The sequence below is a fragment of the Leopardus geoffroyi genome, chromosome A3 (genome assembly GCF_018350155.1).
Source record: "Leopardus geoffroyi isolate Oge1 chromosome A3, O.geoffroyi_Oge1_pat1.0, whole genome shotgun sequence".
NCBI lineage: Eukaryota > Metazoa > Chordata > Mammalia > Carnivora > Felidae > Leopardus > Leopardus geoffroyi.
The window spans coordinates 24,921,691-24,941,915 of NC_059336.1; the positions used below are offsets into that span (position 1 = coordinate 24,921,691).

At 36.9% G+C, this 20,225-nt stretch overlaps 1 non-coding gene across 1 annotated transcript; it reads left to right on the plus strand.

Moving 5' to 3' along the window:
• Positions 1 to 19,225: 19,225 nt before the first annotated feature.
• LOC123581829 lies at positions 19,226 to 19,329 on the plus strand. Its single transcript, XR_006704041.1, has one exon. It is a non-coding gene; the product is annotated as a U6 spliceosomal RNA (small nuclear RNA).
• Positions 19,330 to 20,225: the final 896 nt, after the last annotated feature.

Genomic DNA, 20,225 nt, shown 5'->3' on the forward strand with positions numbered 1-20,225 from the left:
TATAAGAATTTCATGGATTATCAAGGAAGATGGTTAGTATTCAGCATCAAATTTAAGTAACAGTTTTCTTATGTGAAAACATGTCAGACTTCTTTGAAGAAACATTCCCCTCTGAGGTATCATCTTTAGAAGCATCATGTTTGATCAACTAAATAATTTTTTTATTTTTTATTTTATTTTTGGCTTTTAAAACTTTATTCACTTCAAAACCTTTATCAGAGACACAGTTCTGTCCTAGGGTAAATTGTCTTTTTTAAAAAAATTAAATTAGGGGCACCTGGGTGGCTCAGTCGGTTAAGTGTCCAACTTCGGCTCAGGTCATGAGATCGCAGTTTGTGAGTTTGAGCCCTGCGTCGGGCTCTGTGCTGACAGCTCGGAGCCTGGAGCCTGCTTCAGATTCTGTGTCTCCTTCTCTCTCTTCCCCTCCCCCACTTGTGCTCTGTCTCTCTATCAAAAGTAAATAAATCTAAAAAAAATTTTTTAATAAAAAATTAAATCTTACATCAAGGGATATATATTCTATGTTTGCATTGCGTGAGGTATATAATTCACATAAATATTATTATATATAAAAGCAACCCCAGGTCAAAATTTCTAGGAATCATCTCTTGCAAACAATAGTATGATTAATAGTGAGTTGACATTAACCAGACACATACATAAATGATATTAAAAATAATAGTTCTCCTTACCCTTGAGGTTCATATACTTAAAGAAATGAAACATGAATAAATAGGAGTAGAAGTAGGAGACATTTTGGGGAAAGTGTTTGTTTTTTTCCTTTTCTAGTTTCTTTCCTGATTTTATCTTTTGTTTTCATACTCCCTCTTATGGCTATCACCTCTTTTTCTCTGCTTTTGTCCATTTGCTTCCTTCCCTTTGTTTTAGTGATATTAAACATGTCCCTCAAATTCTATCATTTACTGAAATCAAACTGCATTTTTTTCTTTCCTGGGAATCAGATCCAAATAGCCCAGAGAAGAGTCATATTTTTCTCAGATGTTGATATAACTACCACCCAACAAATCCTATGACTGGGGGCTCCTCTTCTAGAAGAAAGATATAGTCTAGGGTTCACATCTAAAGCTCATATCAGGTAACTCAATAAATCATAGCCACCACTATGCTCTGTAATGAGTATCTGCTTCCCACTCCCACCTACAGTCATAAAAATCTCCTTTGGGGGTAACAAGTAGAATAAATAATAAGTATACAGCTCTTTAAAAAATACTTTTCATGCATGATCTCATTTAATTCTTTTGATAAATCTGTGAGGTAGATATTATTATCATCTCCATTTTACATAAAAGGAAACTGAAGTTCAGAGTGACAAAATGACTTTCTCAGGGTTACTCACCTAGTAATTGCCAGAGTTAAGGGTCCAAGTAGGATCCCAACTCCATAACTTGTGGTCTTTCTTCCACATCAAAAATATATCTCCATAACAAGAGTAAGAATGAAAATAGAGGGGTAGTTGGCTCAGTCGGTTTAATGTCTGGCTCTTGATCTCAGGGTTGTGAGTTTAAGCCCTGTGTTGGGCTGGGTATGAAGCCTACTTAAAATAATAATAATAATAATAATAATAATAATAACAACAACAATAATAGGAATAGAAACAGTGACAAGTAAAGGAATGTGATCCAAACTTAGGGAGCCTTATAAAACCATAATATGATTGAAGAATCCTTCACAGAGCTCCCTACTGCCTCATTCCACCTACCCTTCTCCTTCAAAGCAAATTTGTATAAACATCCTACATAGCAGAATTTGTTCTAGTGGGAAGAGTCATCAACTGCTCAAAGGCCACTATATCTGGATTATATGCTAATCAGGTAGCAGTCTGAAAGTAGGCTCTCTAATTCAAGCCCTTATCAACTCTTGCTTGGACAACTCCAAAAGCCTCCTAACAAACCTTTATACCTCTATTCTTGTCCTCCTTCAGTCCATCTTCCACACTATTACCAATAATGTTTCTAAAGTAGAGATCTGTTCATGTCCCTCTTTACTTAAAATCCTTCACTGGCTTCTTATAGGCTTTATTCTGTCCCCTAAAAATTCATATGTTGAAATCCTAACCTCTAGAACCTCTGAATATGACAGTGTTTGAGTACAGGGTCTTTAAAGAGGTAATTAAGTTAAAATGAAGCCATTAGAGTGGACCCTAATCCAATCTGACAGGTGTCTTTTATAAAAAGGGGAAATTTAGACACAGACACAGGAAAGACCATGTGAAGACACAGGGAGAAGACAGCCTTCTGCAAGCCAAAGAGAGGCCTCAGAAGAAATCAAACCTGTTGATACCTTGACCTTGGACCTCTAGCCTCTAGAATCATAAGAAAATAAATTTGTTAAGCCCCCCAGTCTGTGATACTTTGTTATGTCATCTCTAAAAAACGAATACAACTTCCTGATGCCTACAACATAAAATGGAAACCTTGGTGTGGTATTCCAGTTCCTTTCTGACCCAACTCCTGCTTCTCCAGTGTTATTTCTGGCTACTCCCTGTCTTTGACTATGTACTCTGGAACACTTAATATTTCTTGTCTCTGTACCTCTACCTATAGTGCTCTTATCTCTTTTACATTTTACTCTCTACGATTTAGCTTCTTACTGCCCTTACCTCCAGGTTGAAAGAGTTATCTCTCCTCTACTAATGTAAGGTCTTGGAAGGGAGAGACTGTTTAGTTTATCTTTATGTCCCCAAACTCCATCACACTGGTCTGTTCACAGGCAGATGTCAATACATATCTGTTGACCTGAACTGAGGATGAGTGAAGAGAAAAGAGTGGTAGGGAAACACCTCTCGGTCTTAGTGATCTCCTTGCTCCATGGTGAGAAGTCAATTTCCCCTCTGTGTCAAGGCCTCTGGCTGGCAGCTTCCATGTCTAATTCCAACATAAGAAAAAGCTGACACTGGAATTCAGGACATGATTTATGAATTACAGCTGTCTTCACTGTGTCCTTCTTCTCTAGCCTCCAGTTCCTTCTTTATTAGGTTCTTCAGAGCCCTAATTCTGTCTAAATGTGGGTGTCTCTATCAGGCATAAGTAATTCCTGGAGGATGTAGGGATTCTCTTTCTCTCTTGCTCTGTTCCAATTTCCCCCTATGCATTATTCTTATTCTCTCCCACCAAAAGACTTCCTCTATGCCACCAGGGAAGAAAAGTGTGGCAGCTTCAAGTTTATACAGTCGCATTTTTTGCATCCCAAGTGGAAAAAAAGATTATATTTATTCTGGGAAAAAACTCTTTCTTTGGCCAATGTCTGCTCCTCGGACCAGTTACTGTTGTAGGAGAATGAGGTGCTATGATGTCCAGGTCTGAGAAAAATTCTCCGTGCTGCCCTCCCTCACTCCTGGCAACACACACATGTAATGACAGAGATCTATAGTGGTTGCCTAGGAGTGTGAGTGTAGGGCTGACTGAGAAGGGGGCACAAGGGAACTTTTTGAGGTAATGATAAAATTTCATAGATTGAGTTCATGGTAGTTACAGAGGTGTATACATTTGTCAAGTCACCAGGCTGTACACTAAAAATGGGTGCACTTTACTGTATATAAATTATGCCTTGAAAAAGGTGATATTAATAAATATATATGTACATATATATATATATGTACATATATATATGAGTGCAGAGCTGCTATGATAATAATCAAATGTTGATCTTTCAGTACAAAACCCAAGATCCTTGAACCCCAACTCCTCTTTAGTCAGACCTCTAACTGTCCCTGCAGCCCTGTCCCTCATTGTGGCCCTCTCCTAGATTATACTTTGGCATCTCAAATTAATTTTAGTTTCCTAAAAATTCTAAGCTGTTTTCCTACTTCTGAGTCTTTATGCATGCTGTGCCTGTGCACTATTATAATAGTTTATAATAGTTCAGCCAGCAAACAATTCTTCTCTTAGGATTCACCCAGCATCACCTGCAATGCCTTTCTAGATTGCTTTAGGTAGCATGTGCAGATAGTACATCCTTTTCTCTGCACCATACAATAGACACTCTATTGCTTTCATTTGTTTGCACACTGACTCCTCTCCTAGACTCTGAACTCCTAACTAAAGACAGGTATGAAAGAAGTTTCTTCCATCAAAATAAGTTTAGGGGTGTTTAAAATAGTTGGAAAATAGAGATTAAGCTAAAATTTCTTAAATGCTTACTATGTGCCAAGAATTACTAGACTTTTTCACATCTTGATTGGGACTATTTGGTCTATGACAGTGATATCAGTGTTTCAGAAGAAATCTATAAGTTGAAACAGTACAATCTAGCAACACTTTGCCTTCTCTAAAATGTCAAACATTCTCCTAAACATTTTTTTAATTACAAAGAACTTTCCTGCTAATTATTAAATCCATATGTATTTCAAGGGAAATTTAATCCCTGTTTGATTCATTCACACTCAATCCATCACAGTTTTACTTTTAAGAGCTATTTGATGTTCCAGACGCCATTAGAACCCCCATAATGCCAATTTCTGAGAAAATGAGGATGTGGGTAAAATTAAGCAAAACCAAATGTTACCAAAATCCTCAAGGATTAAAGAAGAATCTTTTTTTAATGGCAATTATTGTTTTTATATTTTATTTTATTTGGAAATGATCTAGATATTAAATAACTTTCATTTGCCTTTAATATAACTTTAAGGTTTCAAGTTACCAAAAAATTTTTGGAAACTAATTTTATTTTATTTTTGTTACTGAAGTATATTTGACATACAATGTTATATTAGTTTCAGGTGTATAACATAATGATTCAACAATTCTATACATTATTCAGCACTCACTACGATATGTGTAGTCACCATCTGTCACCATACAGTGTTATTACAATATTATTTACTGTGTTCCTTATGCTGTACTTTTCATCTCCATGACTTATTTATTTTATAACTGGAAATCTGTACCTCTTAATCCCCTTCACCTATTTCACACATCTCCCCACTCACCTCCCCTCTGCCAACCAAGAGATTAAAGCGGAATCTTAATGAAGCAAGTTATGCTACACAGTTTTGACTTTGCAAACTCCAAGAAAGTCTGTTGACTCGAGAAGCCCTTATATCTTTACTATATATTTTCTCCCAAGGGACTGTAAAGAGATGAGAAAAGGAAAAGGAATGGTTTGATGGGTACAGAAATGTTTGGCATTATATTTCCAGCAATATTTCAGTCTAGATCATCTGAAAAACCTTTGCTACAAAACACTCAAAATTGCTGACTAAAACACCATAAACATTATTTTATTTTTTCATTTTTTAATTTTAATTCCAGTATATTTAACATACAGTGTTATATTCATTTCAGGTATACAATGTAGTGATTCAATAATTCTATACATTATTCCGTGCTTATCATGGTAAGTATACTCTTTAAGTGCCATCACCTATTTCACTCATCCTCACACTGGCCTCTCCACTGGTGATCATGAGTTGGTTCTCAATAGTGAAGAGTATGTTTCTTGGTTTGTCTCTTTCCTTTTTTTTTTTTTTTTTACTTTGCTCATTTGTTTTATTTCTTAAATTCCATATATGAGTGAAATCATATGGTATTTGTCCTCTGGCTTATTTCACGTAGCATTATACTCTCTAGTTGCATCGATGTTGTTGCAAATGGCAAGATTTCGTTCTTTTTAGTGATTGAATTATATTCCATTTGGTATATATATATATATATATATATATATATATATATATCACATCTTTATCCATTCATCTATCAATGGACATGTGGATTGCTTCCATAATTGGGCTATTGTAAATAATGCTGCAATACATATAAGGGTGCATGTATCCCTCTGAATTAGTATTTTTGTATTTTTTTTTTCAGTAAATATCCAGTAATGCAATTACTAGATTGTAGGGTAGGTAGTTCCATTTTTAACTTTTTCAGGAACCTCCATACCATCTTCTGCAGTGGCTCTACCAGTTTGTACTCCCAACAACAGTGCATGAGGATTCCTATTTTTCGACATCCTCTCCAACACTTACTGTTTCTCAATGTTTTTGATGTTAGCCATTCTGACAAGGTGATATCTCATTGTGGTTTTGATTTGCATTTCCCTGATGATGAGTGATATTGAGCATCTCTTCATGAATTTGTTGTCAATCTGTATGTCTTCTATGGAGAAATGTCTGTTCATGTCTTCTGCTCATTTTTTAATTGGATTATTTGCTTTTTGGGTGTTGAGTTGTATCATTTCTTTATACATCTGTACTAACCCTTCATTGGATATATCATTTGCAAATATCTTCTCCCATTCAGTAGGTTGTTTTTGTTTTGTTTTGTTGATTGTTTCCTTTGCTGTGCAGAAGTTTTTGTTTTGATGTAGCCCCAATATTTTATTTTTGCTTTTGTTTCCCTTGCCTTAAGAGACATATATAGAAAAATGCTGCTATGGTTGATGCCAGAGAAATTACTGCTTGTGCTTTCTTCTAGGATTTTTATAGTTTCAGGTCTTACATTTAGGTCCTTAATCCATTTTGAGTTTATCTTTGTGTATGGTGCAAGCCAATAGTACATTTTCCTTCTTTTGCATGTAGCCATCCAGTTCTCCCAACACCATTTGTTGAAGAAGCTGTCTTTTTCCCATTGCATATTCCTTCCTCCTTTGTCAAAGATTAATTGACCATGTAAACATGGGTTTATTTCTGGGCTTTCTATTCTATTCCATTGACCTATGTGCCTATTTTTGTGCCAGCACCATATTGTTTTGATTACTACAGGTTTGTAATATAACTTGAAGTCTGGAATTGTGATATCTTCAGTTTTGTTCTTTTTTTCAAGATTTTTTTGGCTATCTGTTGTCTTCTGTAGTTCCATACAAATTTTAGGATTGTTTGTTCTAGTTCTGTGAAAAGTGCTGTTGGTATTTTGACAGGGATTGCATTAAATGTGTACATTGTTTTAGGTAGTGTAGACATTTTAACAATATTTGTTCTTTCAACCCATGAGCATGGGATATCTTTCCACTTGTTTGTGTTGTTTTCAATATCTTTCATCAGTGTTTTATAGTTTCCAGAGTACAGGTCTTTTACCTCCTTGGTTAAGTCTATTCCTACGTATTTTATTATCTTTGGTGCATTTGTAAATGGGACTGCTTTCTTAATTTTTCTTTCTGTTGCTTCATTATTAGTATATAAAAATGGATTTCTGTATGTTGATTTTGTCTTTTTTGTTTTGTTTTTTCTTTATTTTAAAGTTAGCTAACATACAGTGTAGTCTTGGCTTCAGGAGTAGATTCCCGTGATTCATCACTTACATACAACACCCAGTGCTCATCCCAAAAAGGGCCCTCCTTAATGCCCATCACCCATTTTCCCCACCCCCATCAACCCTCAGTTTATTCTCTATATTTAAGAGTCTTTTACGGTTTGCCTTCCTCTCTGTTTTTATCTTGTTTTTTTCTTCCCTTCCCCTATGGTCATCTGTTAAGTTTCTCAAATTCCACATATGAGTGAAATCATATGATATCTGTCTTTCTCTGACCACCTATTTCACTTAGAATAATACTCTCCAGTTCCATCCACCTTGGTGCAAATGGCAAGATTTCATTCTTTTTCATTGCCAAGTAGTATTCCATTGTATACATATACCACATATTCTTTACCCATTTATCAGTTGGTGGACATTTGGGCTCTTTCCATAATTTGGCTATTGTTGACAGTGCTGCTATAAACATTGGGGTACCTGTGCCCCTTCAAATCAGCACTCCTGTATCCTTTGGATAAATACCTAGTAATGCAATTGCTGGGTCCTAGAGTAATTCTATTTTTAATTTTTTGAGGCACCTCCACACTGTTTTCCAGAGTGGCTGCACCAGTTTGCATTCATACCAGCAGTGCAAGAGGGTTCCCCTTTCATCATATCCTTGCCAACATCTGTTGTTTCTTGAATTGTTAATTTTAGCCACTCTGACAGGTGTGGTATCTCAATGTGGTTTTGATTTGTATTTCCCTGATGATGAGTGATGTTGAGCATCTTTTCATTTGTCTGTTTTCCATCTGGATTTCTTTGTAAAAGTGTCTATTCATGTCTTCTTCCCATTTCTTCACTGGATTATTTGTTCTTTGGGGTGTTGAGTTTGGTAAATTCTTTATAGATTTTGGATACTAATCCTTTATCTGATATGTCATTTGCAAATATCTCCTCCCATTCCATAGGTTGCCTTTTAGTTTTTCTGATTGTTTTCTTCACTGTGCAGAAGCTTTTTATCTTGATGAGGTCCCTATAGTTCATTTCTGCTTTTGTTTCCCTTGCCTCCGGAGACATGTCAAGTAAGAAGCTGCTGTGGCTGAGGTCAAAGAGGTTGCTGCCTGTTTTCTCCTGTAGGATTTCAATGGTTTCCTGTCTCACATGTAGGTCTTTCATCCATTTTGAATTTTTTTTATGTATGGTGTAAGAAAGTGGTCCAGTTTCATTCTTCTGCATGTTGCTGTCCAGTTCTTCCAGCTCCATTCTCTAAAGACACTGCTTTCCCCCCACCGCCACCCATTGGATTCTCTTTCCTGTTTTGTCAAAGATTAGTTGGTTGTATATTTGTGAGTCCATTTCTGGTTTCTCTATTCCATTGGTCTATGTGTCTGTTTTCATGCCAATACCATACTGTCTTGATAATTACAGCTTTGTAATATAGGTTAAAGTCTGGGATTGTGATGCCTCCAGCTGTGGTTTTCTTTTTCAACATAACTTTGGCTATTCGGGGTCCTTTGTGGTCCCATATAAATTTTAGGATTGTTTGCTCTAGCTCTGTGAAGAATGTTGGTTCTATTTTGATTGGGGTTGAATTGAATGTGTAGATTGCTTTGATTAGTATCAACATTTTAACAATATTTGTTCTTCCAACCCATGAGCATGGAATATTTTTCCACTTCTTTGTGTCTTCTTCAGTTTCTTTCATAAGTTTCTATAGTTTTCAGCATACAGATCTTTTACCTCTTTGGTTAGGTCTATTCCTAGGTATTTTATGGGTTTTGGTGCAATTGTAAATGGGATCAATTCCTTGATCTCTCTGTTACTTCATTACTGGTGTATAGAGATGCAACAAATTTCTGTACATTGATTTTTTATCCTGCAATTTTGCTGAATTCATGTATCAGCTCTAGCAGTTTTTTGGTGGAGTCTTTTGGGTTTTCCATGTAGAGTGTCATGTCATCTGTAAAGAGAGAAAGTTTGACTTCTTTGCCAATCTGGATGCCTTTTATTTCGTTTAGTTGTCTGATTGCTGAGGCTAGGACTTTCAACACTATATTAAACAACAGTGGTGAGAGTGTACATCCCTGTCATGTTCCTGATCTCAGGGGGAAAGCTCTCAGTTTTTCTCCATTGAGGGTGATGTTAGCTGTGGGTCTTTCTTCTTGTTGTTGTTGGTTTTTTTCTTAATGTTTATTTTAAGAGAACACATGCAGGGGAGGGGCAGAGAGAAAGGGAGAGAGAGACAGAGACGGAGAGACAGAGGATCCAAAGCAGGCTCTGTGCTGAGAGCAGAGAGCCCGATGCGGGGTTCGAATCTACAAACCACGAGATCATGACCTGAGCCAAAGTTGGACGCTTAACCAACTGAGCCACCGAGGTGCTTTATGCTGTTAAGGTACGTTCCTTCTATCCCAACTTTCTGGAGGGTTTTTATTAAGAAAGGATGCTGTATTTTGTCAAATGCTTTTTTCTGCATCTATTAACAGGTTTATATGGTTCTTGTCCTTTCTTCTATTAATGTGATGTATCATGCTGATTGATTTGTGAATACTGAGCCAGCTCTGCAGCCTAGGAATGAATCCCACTTGATCATGGTGGATAATTCTTTTAATATACTGTTGAATTCAATTTGCTAGTATCTTGTTGAGAATTTTTACATCTATGTTCATCAGGGATATTGGCCTGTAATTCTCCTTTTTAGTGGGGTCTTTGTCTGGTTTGGGAATCAAGGTATAATGCTGCCTTCATAGAATGAGTCTGGAAACTTTCCTTCTGTTTCTTCCTTGGAACAGCTTTAGAAAAATACGTTTCAACTCTGCTTTAAATGTCTGGTAAAATTCCCCCGGGAAGCCATCTGGCCCAGGACTCTTATTTGTTGGGAGATTTTTGATGACAAATTCAATTTCTTTGCTGGTTATGGGTCTGTTCAAATTTTCTATTTCTTCCTGTTTGAGTTCTGGTAGTGCCTAGGAATTTGTCCATTTATTCCAGATTGTCCAGTTTGTTGGCATCTAATTTTTCATAGTATTCTCTAATAATAATTGTATTTCTGTGGTGTTGGTTGTGATCTCTCCTCTTTCATTCATGATTTTATCTATTCGGGTCCTCTTTTCTTTTTGAGAAGTCTGGCTAGGGGGTTATCAATTTTGTTTATTCTTTAAAAAAACAGCTCTTAGATACACTGATCTGTTCTGCTGTGTTTTTTTTTTTTTTTGGATTTTATATTGTTCATTTTTGCTCTAATATTTATTATTTTTCTTCTTCCGCTGGCTTTAGGCTTTCTTTGCTGCTGCCTTTCAAGTTCCTTTAGGTGTGAGGTTAGGTTATGTATTTGGGACCTTTCTTGCTTCTTGAGATAGGCCTGAATTGCAATGTTTTCCTCTTAGAACTGCCTTTGCTGCATCCCAAAGGGCTTGGACTGTGGTGTTTTCATTTTCATTTGCTTCCATATATTTTTTAATTTCTTCTTTAGTTTCTTGGCTGACCCATTCATTCTTTAGTAGGATGAAGCCTCCTTGTATTTGAGGGCTTTCCAAATTTTTTCTTGTGGTTGATTTCAAGTTTCATAGCATTATGATCTGAAAATATGCAAGGTATGATCTCAATCCTTTTATACTTATTGAGGGCTGTTTTGTGACCCAGTATGTAATGTATTTTGGAGAATGTTTCATATACACTCGAGAAAAATGTGTATTCTGCTGCTTTTGGATGAAAAGTTCTGAATATATCTGTTAAGTCCATCTGGTCCAACATATCATGCAGAGCCATTGTTTCCTTATTTTCTGCCTAGATGATCTGTCCATTGTTGTAAGTGGAGTATTAAAGTCCCCTACAATCATGGTAATATTATCTATACATTTATTTATGTTTGTAATTAGTTTATTTATATATTTGGGTGTTTTTATGTTGGGTGTATAGACATTTATAATTGTTAGCTCTTCTTGATGGACAGACCCCTTAATTATGATATAATGCCCTTCTTCACCTCTTGTTACAGTCTTTGTTTGAAAACCTAGTTTGTCTAATATAAGTATGGCTACTCCAGCTTTCTTTTAATGTCCAGTAGCATGATAGATGGTTCTCCATCCCCTCACTTTCAGTCTGCAGGTGTCCTCAAATCTAAAATGAGTCTCTTGTAGGCAGCATATAGATGAATCTTGGTTTCTTTTTTTTTTTATCCATTCTGATACCCTGTGTCTTTTATTGGAGCATTTAGCTCATTTACATTCAGAGTGATTATGGAAAGATATTGATTTAGTGTCATTGTGTTATCTGTAGGTTTCATGCTTGTGGTAATGTGTTTGGTCCCTTGTAGTCTTTGTTGCTTTCCACTCAGAGTCTCCCTTAGAATCTCATGCAGGGCTGGTTTGGTGGTCATGAACTCCTTTAGTTTTTGTTTGTCTGGGAAAGCCTTTATCTCTTTCTATTCTGATCAACTGCCTTTCTGGATAAAGGATTCTTGGCTGCATATTTTTCATATTCAGCATATTGAATATATCCTGATACTCTCTCCTAGCCTGTCAAGTTTCAGTGGACAGGTCTGCTACCTTTATTGTGTCTACTCTTATAGGTTAAGGCCCATTTGTCCCTAGCTGCTTTCAGAATTCTCTCTTTATCTTTGTATTTTGCCAGTTTCACTATGCTATGTCATGGTGTTGACCTGTTTTTGTTGATTTTGAAGGGAATTCTCTGTGCCTCTTGGACTTCAATGCCTGTTACCTTCCCCAGATTAGGGAAGTTCTCAGCTATAATTGTTCAAATAAACCTTCTGCCCCTATCTCTCACTTTTCTTCTTCTAGAACTCCTATGATACGGATATTATTTCATTTCATGGAATCACTTAGGTCTCTAATTCTTCCCTCTTGGTCTAATTTCCTTCCCCTCTTTTTTCAGCTTCATCATTTTCCATACTTTTATCTTCTATATCAGCCATTCTCTCCTCTGCTTCTTCCATCCTCGCTGTCACTGTATCTAGCTTATTTTGGATCTCATTTATAGCATTTTTCAATTCATTGTGACTATTTCTTAGGTCTTTGATCTCTGCAGCAATAGATTCTCTGCTGTCTTGTATGCTTTTTTCAAGCCCAACTATTAGTCTTATGACTGTTATTCTAAATTCTCATTCAGATATATTGTTTATATCTGTTTTGAGCAATTCTCTGGCTGTCATTTCTTCCTGGATTTTCTTTTGAGAATTCTTCCGTGTTATCACTTTGGCTAGGTTTCTGTCTTTTACGTATTTTAATAGCTTGTTATGTGTCCTGCACCTGTGAGTACTACTATGTTAGAAAGGGGTCATACACTGTCCAGGGCCTGGCACTTCAGGAAGTGTTTTTGGAGTGTGTTGAGTGCACTCTGTTGTTGTGTATTTGGCTGCTCTACCCCACTGGTCAGTCCTCTACAAAGCTCCTCCTTGCTCATAGTGGTAGATTGTTTGGATCTTCCACCAGGTGTGCTTTGATTTGTTTGTTGAAGTAACCCTGGGAAAAAGGAAAGGGTAGGGAACCTGATTCCATACAAAGAGAAAAATGAAAGGGGCAAAAACAAAAACAAAAACAAGCAGAGAATCAAAGGAACTATAAGGCTTAATCCAGAGAGAGAGAAATAAATAAGTAAATAAATAAATAAATAAAATATGTATTTTATATTTTATATAAATGTATATTTAATATAAATATAAATATTTTATGTTTATATTATGTAGATAGAGATATAGATATAAAGAGGAAAAAAAAAGAGAGAAACAGACTAACATATAAAACCACAGGAGGCTTGTCCATTGGTGCCTAGGACTGGTGGCTGTGCTGGTCTGGAAAAGAGGCCATCTGGTTTGTTCAGTGTCAGTCCCGCTCCCATAGATAAGCTGTTGGCAGGCTCAGAGGGGCAGGGTTTGGTTTAAGTGGGTCCCGCCTCCACTGGGGGCCGCTGTACTGGTCACTGAAGCCCCACCGTATTGGTGATGGAGAGGAAAATGGCAACATCCCTATCTTCCCTACTCAGACCCGGTGTCTCAAACCTTGCTGTTCAGGCAGCCCTCACAGGCAGTCAGCTTTCCCTGCTCCACAGTTCTCCTGCACCTCCTAGGCAATAGGCTGGGATTCAAAACCAAGTGCGCTAAGCGGCCCAGCACCGCACAGATTCTTTTCTGATGTAGTGCCACTCAGCCTTGCTGACAAAGGGCCTTTGGCTGGCACCTGCAGGGTCATTTGTCCTTGGGGATGCAATAACCCCTCTTCCCACAGTACTCAAGGAAGGGGACTGTTCTCTCCCAGTGTGACCCCAAGATTCACTACCATGCCCAGGGGCTGCCTCCCCTCTTGCCCCCCTACCACCAGGTGTACACCCACAGCCAGCACAAAAGTCACACAATTTGAAAACTCCAATCTTCAGCTCCTGAAGCTGTTTACAAAGTAGAAACTGGCACTCTCTGTATTTTTCGTTCCCCAGTCCGTGGTCCAGAGAGGTTTTTCTCTTGTACTAATTCAATGCCACAATCTACAGCCTCTCTTTCTCTCCCTTTTGTGTCTCCACAGAAGGGTTTCCCTCCCCTCCGCCTACATTGTTTTATCTCCCCCAATTTGCATACATGCACCTCTGTCCCACCAAGCTGTCTCCCTCCACCTGTGGAGATCTTTCTGTCACTCTGTAGAATGACTTCCCGGGTATTCCAAGTGTTCTGACTTCAATACAGCTGTATTTGAGGGACAAGGGAAATCCCAGTCCCCCTACTTCTCACCATCCTAACTCCCCTCCATATGTTGGTTTTGTATCCTGCAACCTTACTGAATTCATTTATCACTTGTAGTTTTTTGGTGGAGTCTTTAGGGTTTTCTATATATAGTATTATGTCATCTGCAAAGAGTAAAAGTTTTACTTCTTTCTTACCAATAGATGCCTTTTATTCCTTCTTGTCTGATTGCTGTGGTTGGGATTTCCAGTACTATGTTAAATAATAGTGGTGAGAGTGGACATCCTTGTCTTGTTCCTGACCTTAGGGGAAACGCTCTCAGCTTTTCACCACTGAGAATGATGATAGCTGTGGGTTTTCACGTAAAGCCTTTATTTTGTTGAGGTATGTTCCCTCTAAACCTATTTTGTTAAGGCTTTTAATCATAAATGGATGTTGTACTTTGTCAAATGCTTTTTCTGCATCTATTGAAATGATCATATGATTTTTATCCCTTTTTTTATTGATGTGATGTATCACATTGGTTGACTTGCAAATATTGAACACCTTTGCATCCCAAGGATAAATCCCACTTGATCATGGTGAATGATTTTTAAAAAAAAATTTTTTTGGGGGCGCCTGGGTGGCGCAGTCGGTTAAGCGTCCGACTTCAGCCAGGTCACGATCTCGCGGTCCGTGAGTTCGAGCCCCGCGTCGGGCTCTGGGCTGATGGCTCAGAGCCTGGAGCCTGTTTCCGATTCTGTGTCTCCCTCTCTCTGACCCTCCCCCGTTCATGCTCTGTCTCTCTCTGTCCCAAAAATAAATAAACGTTGAAAAAAAAAATTAAAAAAAAAATTTTTTTTTAATGTTTATTTATTTTTTGAGAGAGACAGAGACAGAATGTGAGTGGGTTAGGGGCAGAGAGAGAGAGGGAGACACAGAATCTGAAGCAGGCTCCAGGCTCTGAGCTGTCAGCACAGAGCCCGATGTGGGGCTCAAACTCACGAGCTGTGAGATCATAACCTGAGCCGAAGTTGGATACTCAACCAACTGAGCCACCCAGGTGCCCCAATGATTTTTTAATATATTGTTGGATTTGGTTTGCTAATATTTTGTTAAAGATTTTTAGATCTATGTTCATCAGAGATATTGGCCTGTAGTTCTCTTTTTTTGTAGCATCTTTATCTGATTTGGGGATCAGTGTAATTTTGGCTTCATAGAACAAATTAGGAAGCTTTCCTTCCTCTTCTATTTTTTGGAATAGTTTGAGAAGAATAGCTACTAACTCTTCTTTAAATGTTTGGTAGAATTCACCTGTCAAGCCTCTAGCCTTGGACTTTTGCTTGCTGGGAGTTTTTTGATTACTGAATAAATTTCACTGCTGGCAATCAGACTGTTCAAATTCTCTATTTCTTCCTGATTCAGTTTTGGGAGGTTATATGTTTCTAGAAATTTATTCATGTCTTCTAGGTTGTCCAGTTTGCTGGCATATAATATTTCATAGTATTCTCTTATAATCTTTTGAATTTCTGTGGTATCAGTTGTTATTTCTCCTCTTTCATTTCTGATTTTATTTTTTTGAGTCTTCTTTTTTAAAAGTCTGGCTACAGGTTTATTGATTTTGTTGATCTTTTCTAACAACCAACTCCTGGTTTCATTGATCTGTTCTTTTGTTGTTTGTTTCTATTTTGCTTATTTCTGCTCTAATCTTCATTATTTCCTTCCTTCTATTAGTTTTGGGTTTTGTTTTTTGTTCTTTTTTCTAGTTCTGTTAGATGTAAGGTTAAATTGTCTATTTGGGATTTTTCTTGCTTCTTGAGGTATGCCTGTATTGCTATAAACTTCCCTCTTAGAACAGCATTTGCTGCATCCCCAAATTTTGAACCATTGTGTTTTCATTTTCATGAAACATTTTCATTTGTCTCCATGTATTATTTTATTTCATCTTTGATTTCTTGGTTGACTCATTCATTGTTTAGAAAGAAGCATGTAATTTAACCTCCATGTGTTCATGTGCTTTCCAGTTTTTTCTTGTGGTTAATTCTAGTTCCATAGAATTGTGGTCAGAAAAGATGTATGGTATAACTTCCATATTTTTTAATCTGATCAGAGTCGATTTGTGGCCTAATATGTGATCTATTCTGGAGAATGTTTCACATGCACTAGAAAACAATGTGTATTTAGCTGTTTTAGGATGGAATGTTCTGAATATATCTGTTAGGTTCATCTGGTCCAATGTGTCATTCAAAGCCACTATTTCCTTGTTGATCTCCTGTTTGGATGATCTGTCCATTGATGTAAGTGGGGTGTTAAATTCCCCTACTATTATTGTATTACTATTGATAAGTTCCTTTATGTTTGGTGTTAACTGATTTATATATTTGGAAGCCCACGTTAGTGCACAAATATTTGCAATTGTTATATCTTCTTATTGCATTGTACCAGTTATGATTATATAGTGTCCTTCTTTGTCTCTTGTTACAGACTTGGTTTTAAAGTCTATTCTTACTATATAAGTATTGCTACTCTGGCTTTCTTTTCACTCCCATTTGCATGACAATGTCTCTCCATCCCTTCACTTTCAATTGGCAGTTGTCTTTAGGTCTGAAATTAGTCTCTTGTAGGCAGCATATAGTCTTATTTTCTTATCCATTCCATCACTCTATGTCTTTTGATTGGAGCATTTAATTCATTTACATTCAAAGTAATTCTTGATATGTGTGTATTTATTGGCATGTTTTAAACTTGTTTTATGGTTGTTTTTGTAGTTCCTCTCTGTTCCTTTCTTCTGTTGCTCTCTTCTCTCATGATTAGTTGGCTTTATTTAGGGAAATACTTGGATTCCTTATTCTTTATTTTTTTACATACCTATTACTGTTTTTTGATTTGTGGTTATTATATGGTTTATATATAACATCTTCTGCATATAGTAGTCTATATTAAGCTGATAGTCACTTAATTTTGAACTCATTCTTTACTCCTCTCTCTCCATGTTTCAAATATTTGATATCATAGTTTACATCCTTTTATTTTGTGCTTCTCTTGACTGATTCTTACAGGTATACTTTTTTTTTTGACTGATTCTTACAGATATACTTTCTTTTCCTTTTATGCTTCCTATTTTCCTTACTCTTCCTTACCTTACGGTTTTTGTTTTCCATTTACAAAGTCCCCCATATCATTCTTGTAGGGCTGGTTTAGTGGTCATGAATTCTTCTAACTTTTATTTGTATGGAAAATTCTTTATCTCTCCTTCCATTCTGAATGATAGCCTTGCTAGATACAGTATTATTGGTTGCAAATTTTCCCTTTACAGCACTTTGAATACATTGTGCCATTCTCTTCTGGACTGCAAGTTTTCTGCTAAAAAATCAGCAGATAGCCTTATGGGGTTTCCTTTGTATATAGTTGTCTCCTTTTCTCTTGCAACCTTTAAAATTCTTTTTTTATCACTATTTTTTGCTATTTTAATTACTATGTGTCTTGGTGTGGACCTTTTTGGGTTGAATTTGGTGGAGGATTTTTATGCCTCTTGAATCTGGATCTCCATTTCCCTCCTCAGATTCAGGACATTTTCAGTTATTATTTCTTGAAATACATTTGCTGCCCCAATTTCTCTCCTCCTGGGATCCCTACAATGCAAATGTCATTATGCTTGATAGAGTCACTGAAATCTCTAAGTCTATTCTCATTATGCAGTATTTGTTTGTCTCTCACCTGTTCAGTTTGACTGATTTATATTATTCTATCCTTCAGGTCACTTATATATTCCTCTGCTTCCTGTAACCTACTAGTTACCCCATCTAGTGTACTTTTAATTTCATTTATTGAGTTCTTCATCTCTGATATGTTATTTTTTTTCTGTCTCTTTGTCAAGGGTCTCACTTATGTCCTCCACTCTTTTCTGAAGTCTAGTGAGTATCTTTATGATCATCACTTTAAGTTCTTTATCAGGCATATTATATATTTCTATTTTGCTTAGATTTCCTGTTGTGATTTTGTCCTGTACTTTTTGTCTTCTGTCTCCTCATTTTGTCTACCTCTCTGTGTCTGTTTCTATGTATTAGGCAAGTCAGCCATATCATTTGCTCTTGAAAGTAGTGGCTTTATGTGGAAGAGGTCCTGTAGTATCCTACAGTGCAGTGTCTCCTGTTCACCAGAACCTCACACTTCAGGGGAATCTCCTATGTGTGTTGCTTGCATCCTGCTGTTGTGTCTGAGTTGCTTTTTCTTTCAGTTCAGATGTCTGTACTGACTCTCTGCCTGTTGTGGCCTGTGCTTGCTCTCTGTGGTATAAGTAAGAACCCAGGAATCCATCTCTGAGGCACTTTAGGGCTCTGGGGTAGTGTGGGGGTGTTAGCAAAATTTGCGCTGAGCCAACAGTTCTAGGCCAGAGCTCCTGAAGCACAGTGGCTATGGTGGCCAGGGGCACATGACATCTATGTGTGTGTGGGTGGACAGGGTTCATTCATATTAAAATTTGCACTTAGCCCAGGGCAGTGGCCAGCAGTCTTGGAGTGGGGCAAGTTCTCAGAACACTGGGTCAGGCACACTGTTATCAGGTATTCTATTCTATTCTATTCTATTCTATGAGAGAGAAAGAGAGCAGGTAAGAGGAGCAGAGGGAGAAAGACAGAATCCCAAGCAAGCTCCACACAGTGCGGAGCCCAATGCGGGGCTCCATGCCACAACCATGAGATCATGACCTCAGCTGAAATCCTCAGACACTCAATCAACCGAGCCACCCAGACACCCCTAGCCAATCATCTTTTATGAACACCCAGGTTGTTTCCACTTTTTCAGAATTATAAATGACAATGTGTAAACTTCCATATTTATGTATTATTGTGGACTTATCTGATTAGTTGATTGAAATAAAGAAGTAGAATTGATGGGTCAAAATGTATACCATTTAAAATTTGATAAGTTATTGCCAACTTGCCTTCTACAAAAGTTGAATCAGTTTACCTTCCCATTAACACTTGAGCTGTGCAGCGTTGATGGTATAGTGGTGAGCATAGCTGCCTTCCATTAACACTTGAATCAGATTAAGGCAACAAATTGGTCCTAGATTGAGGTATTTCACAAGAGCAAATAATAAATCTCTCCAGAGAGGATAATCTCAACTTAGATCACACAAATTCACACATATAAGTAAAGCCCTGCCAAAGACGGGCTCTTAAAAATTACAAAATGCACAATGAAATATTCCACAATAAGCAAGAGTCAGTCTATGAGCTCATCAACAGACACCATAAAGAGAGTGAAAAGGCAAGCCACAGATGGGAAAAAAATAATTACAAAACATATATCTGTTAAAGGACTTGTATCCAGAATATATGGTAAAATAAAAAACAAAGGGAGACCAGTGCTCACTTTGGCAGCACATATACTAAAATTGGAACAATACAGAGATTAGCGTGGCCCCTGCACAAGGATGACACACAAATTCATGAAGTGTTCCATGTTTTCTTAAAGACTTTTAATGAAAATAGCAAATGGTCAAAAAATAATGATCATTTGAAACATCCTATTTTGGGGGTAACTTGGTTTTATGGATGCTGAAATATTAGGTGAAATACAGCAATTAAATCTTTTTTTTAATTAAAAAACTCAAAAAACAAAAAACAAAACAAAACAAAACAAAACAAAAACAAAGGGAGATCAGCCTTTAAAAATTCCCTGAGAAGACAAAATCAGTTTAGTCATATATAAAGCTTAATTTAGCTTATTTTATAAGATTAACTTGACCTGGGTCATTTCTTGCTTATGCCTCGGAAAATCATAAGCAAAACTTTAACTGTTTCCCAAGTTTGATATGAGGTAATTACTAACCAATTCTCTACTATTTAAAAAAATTCTAGTATTATAACCAGTTACTGTGAAGAATAAATAGTCACTGCTTTCTCATTACATAGGCTACTTTATATACCCCTGAGACTCATTCCATGCTTTGGTTTCAGTGCTCCCAGTTTGCAAACTGTCTTTTTGGTGTGTGCATGATAAATTTTTACTATTTACTGCTTTGGTGATTCATTGGTTTTACTGAACTTTCGATAGTATAAAGAATTCTTACTAATCTATAAAGACAAGAGACAACAACCTAATTTAAAAACTGAGCAAAAAAAGTCTGAAAATGTCACAAAAGATATCCAAATGGCCAACATATATATATATGAAAAGATGCTCAACATTATTACTCATCTGGGTAATGTAAATAAGAACTAAAACGAGATACCACTACATGTTTGCCAGATTGGCTACAATTAAAAGGCTGATAATGCCAATTGTTGATGAATACATGGAATCACTGAAATGCTTGTACATTATGAATGGGAGTCCAAAATTATACAGCCAGTTTAGAAAAC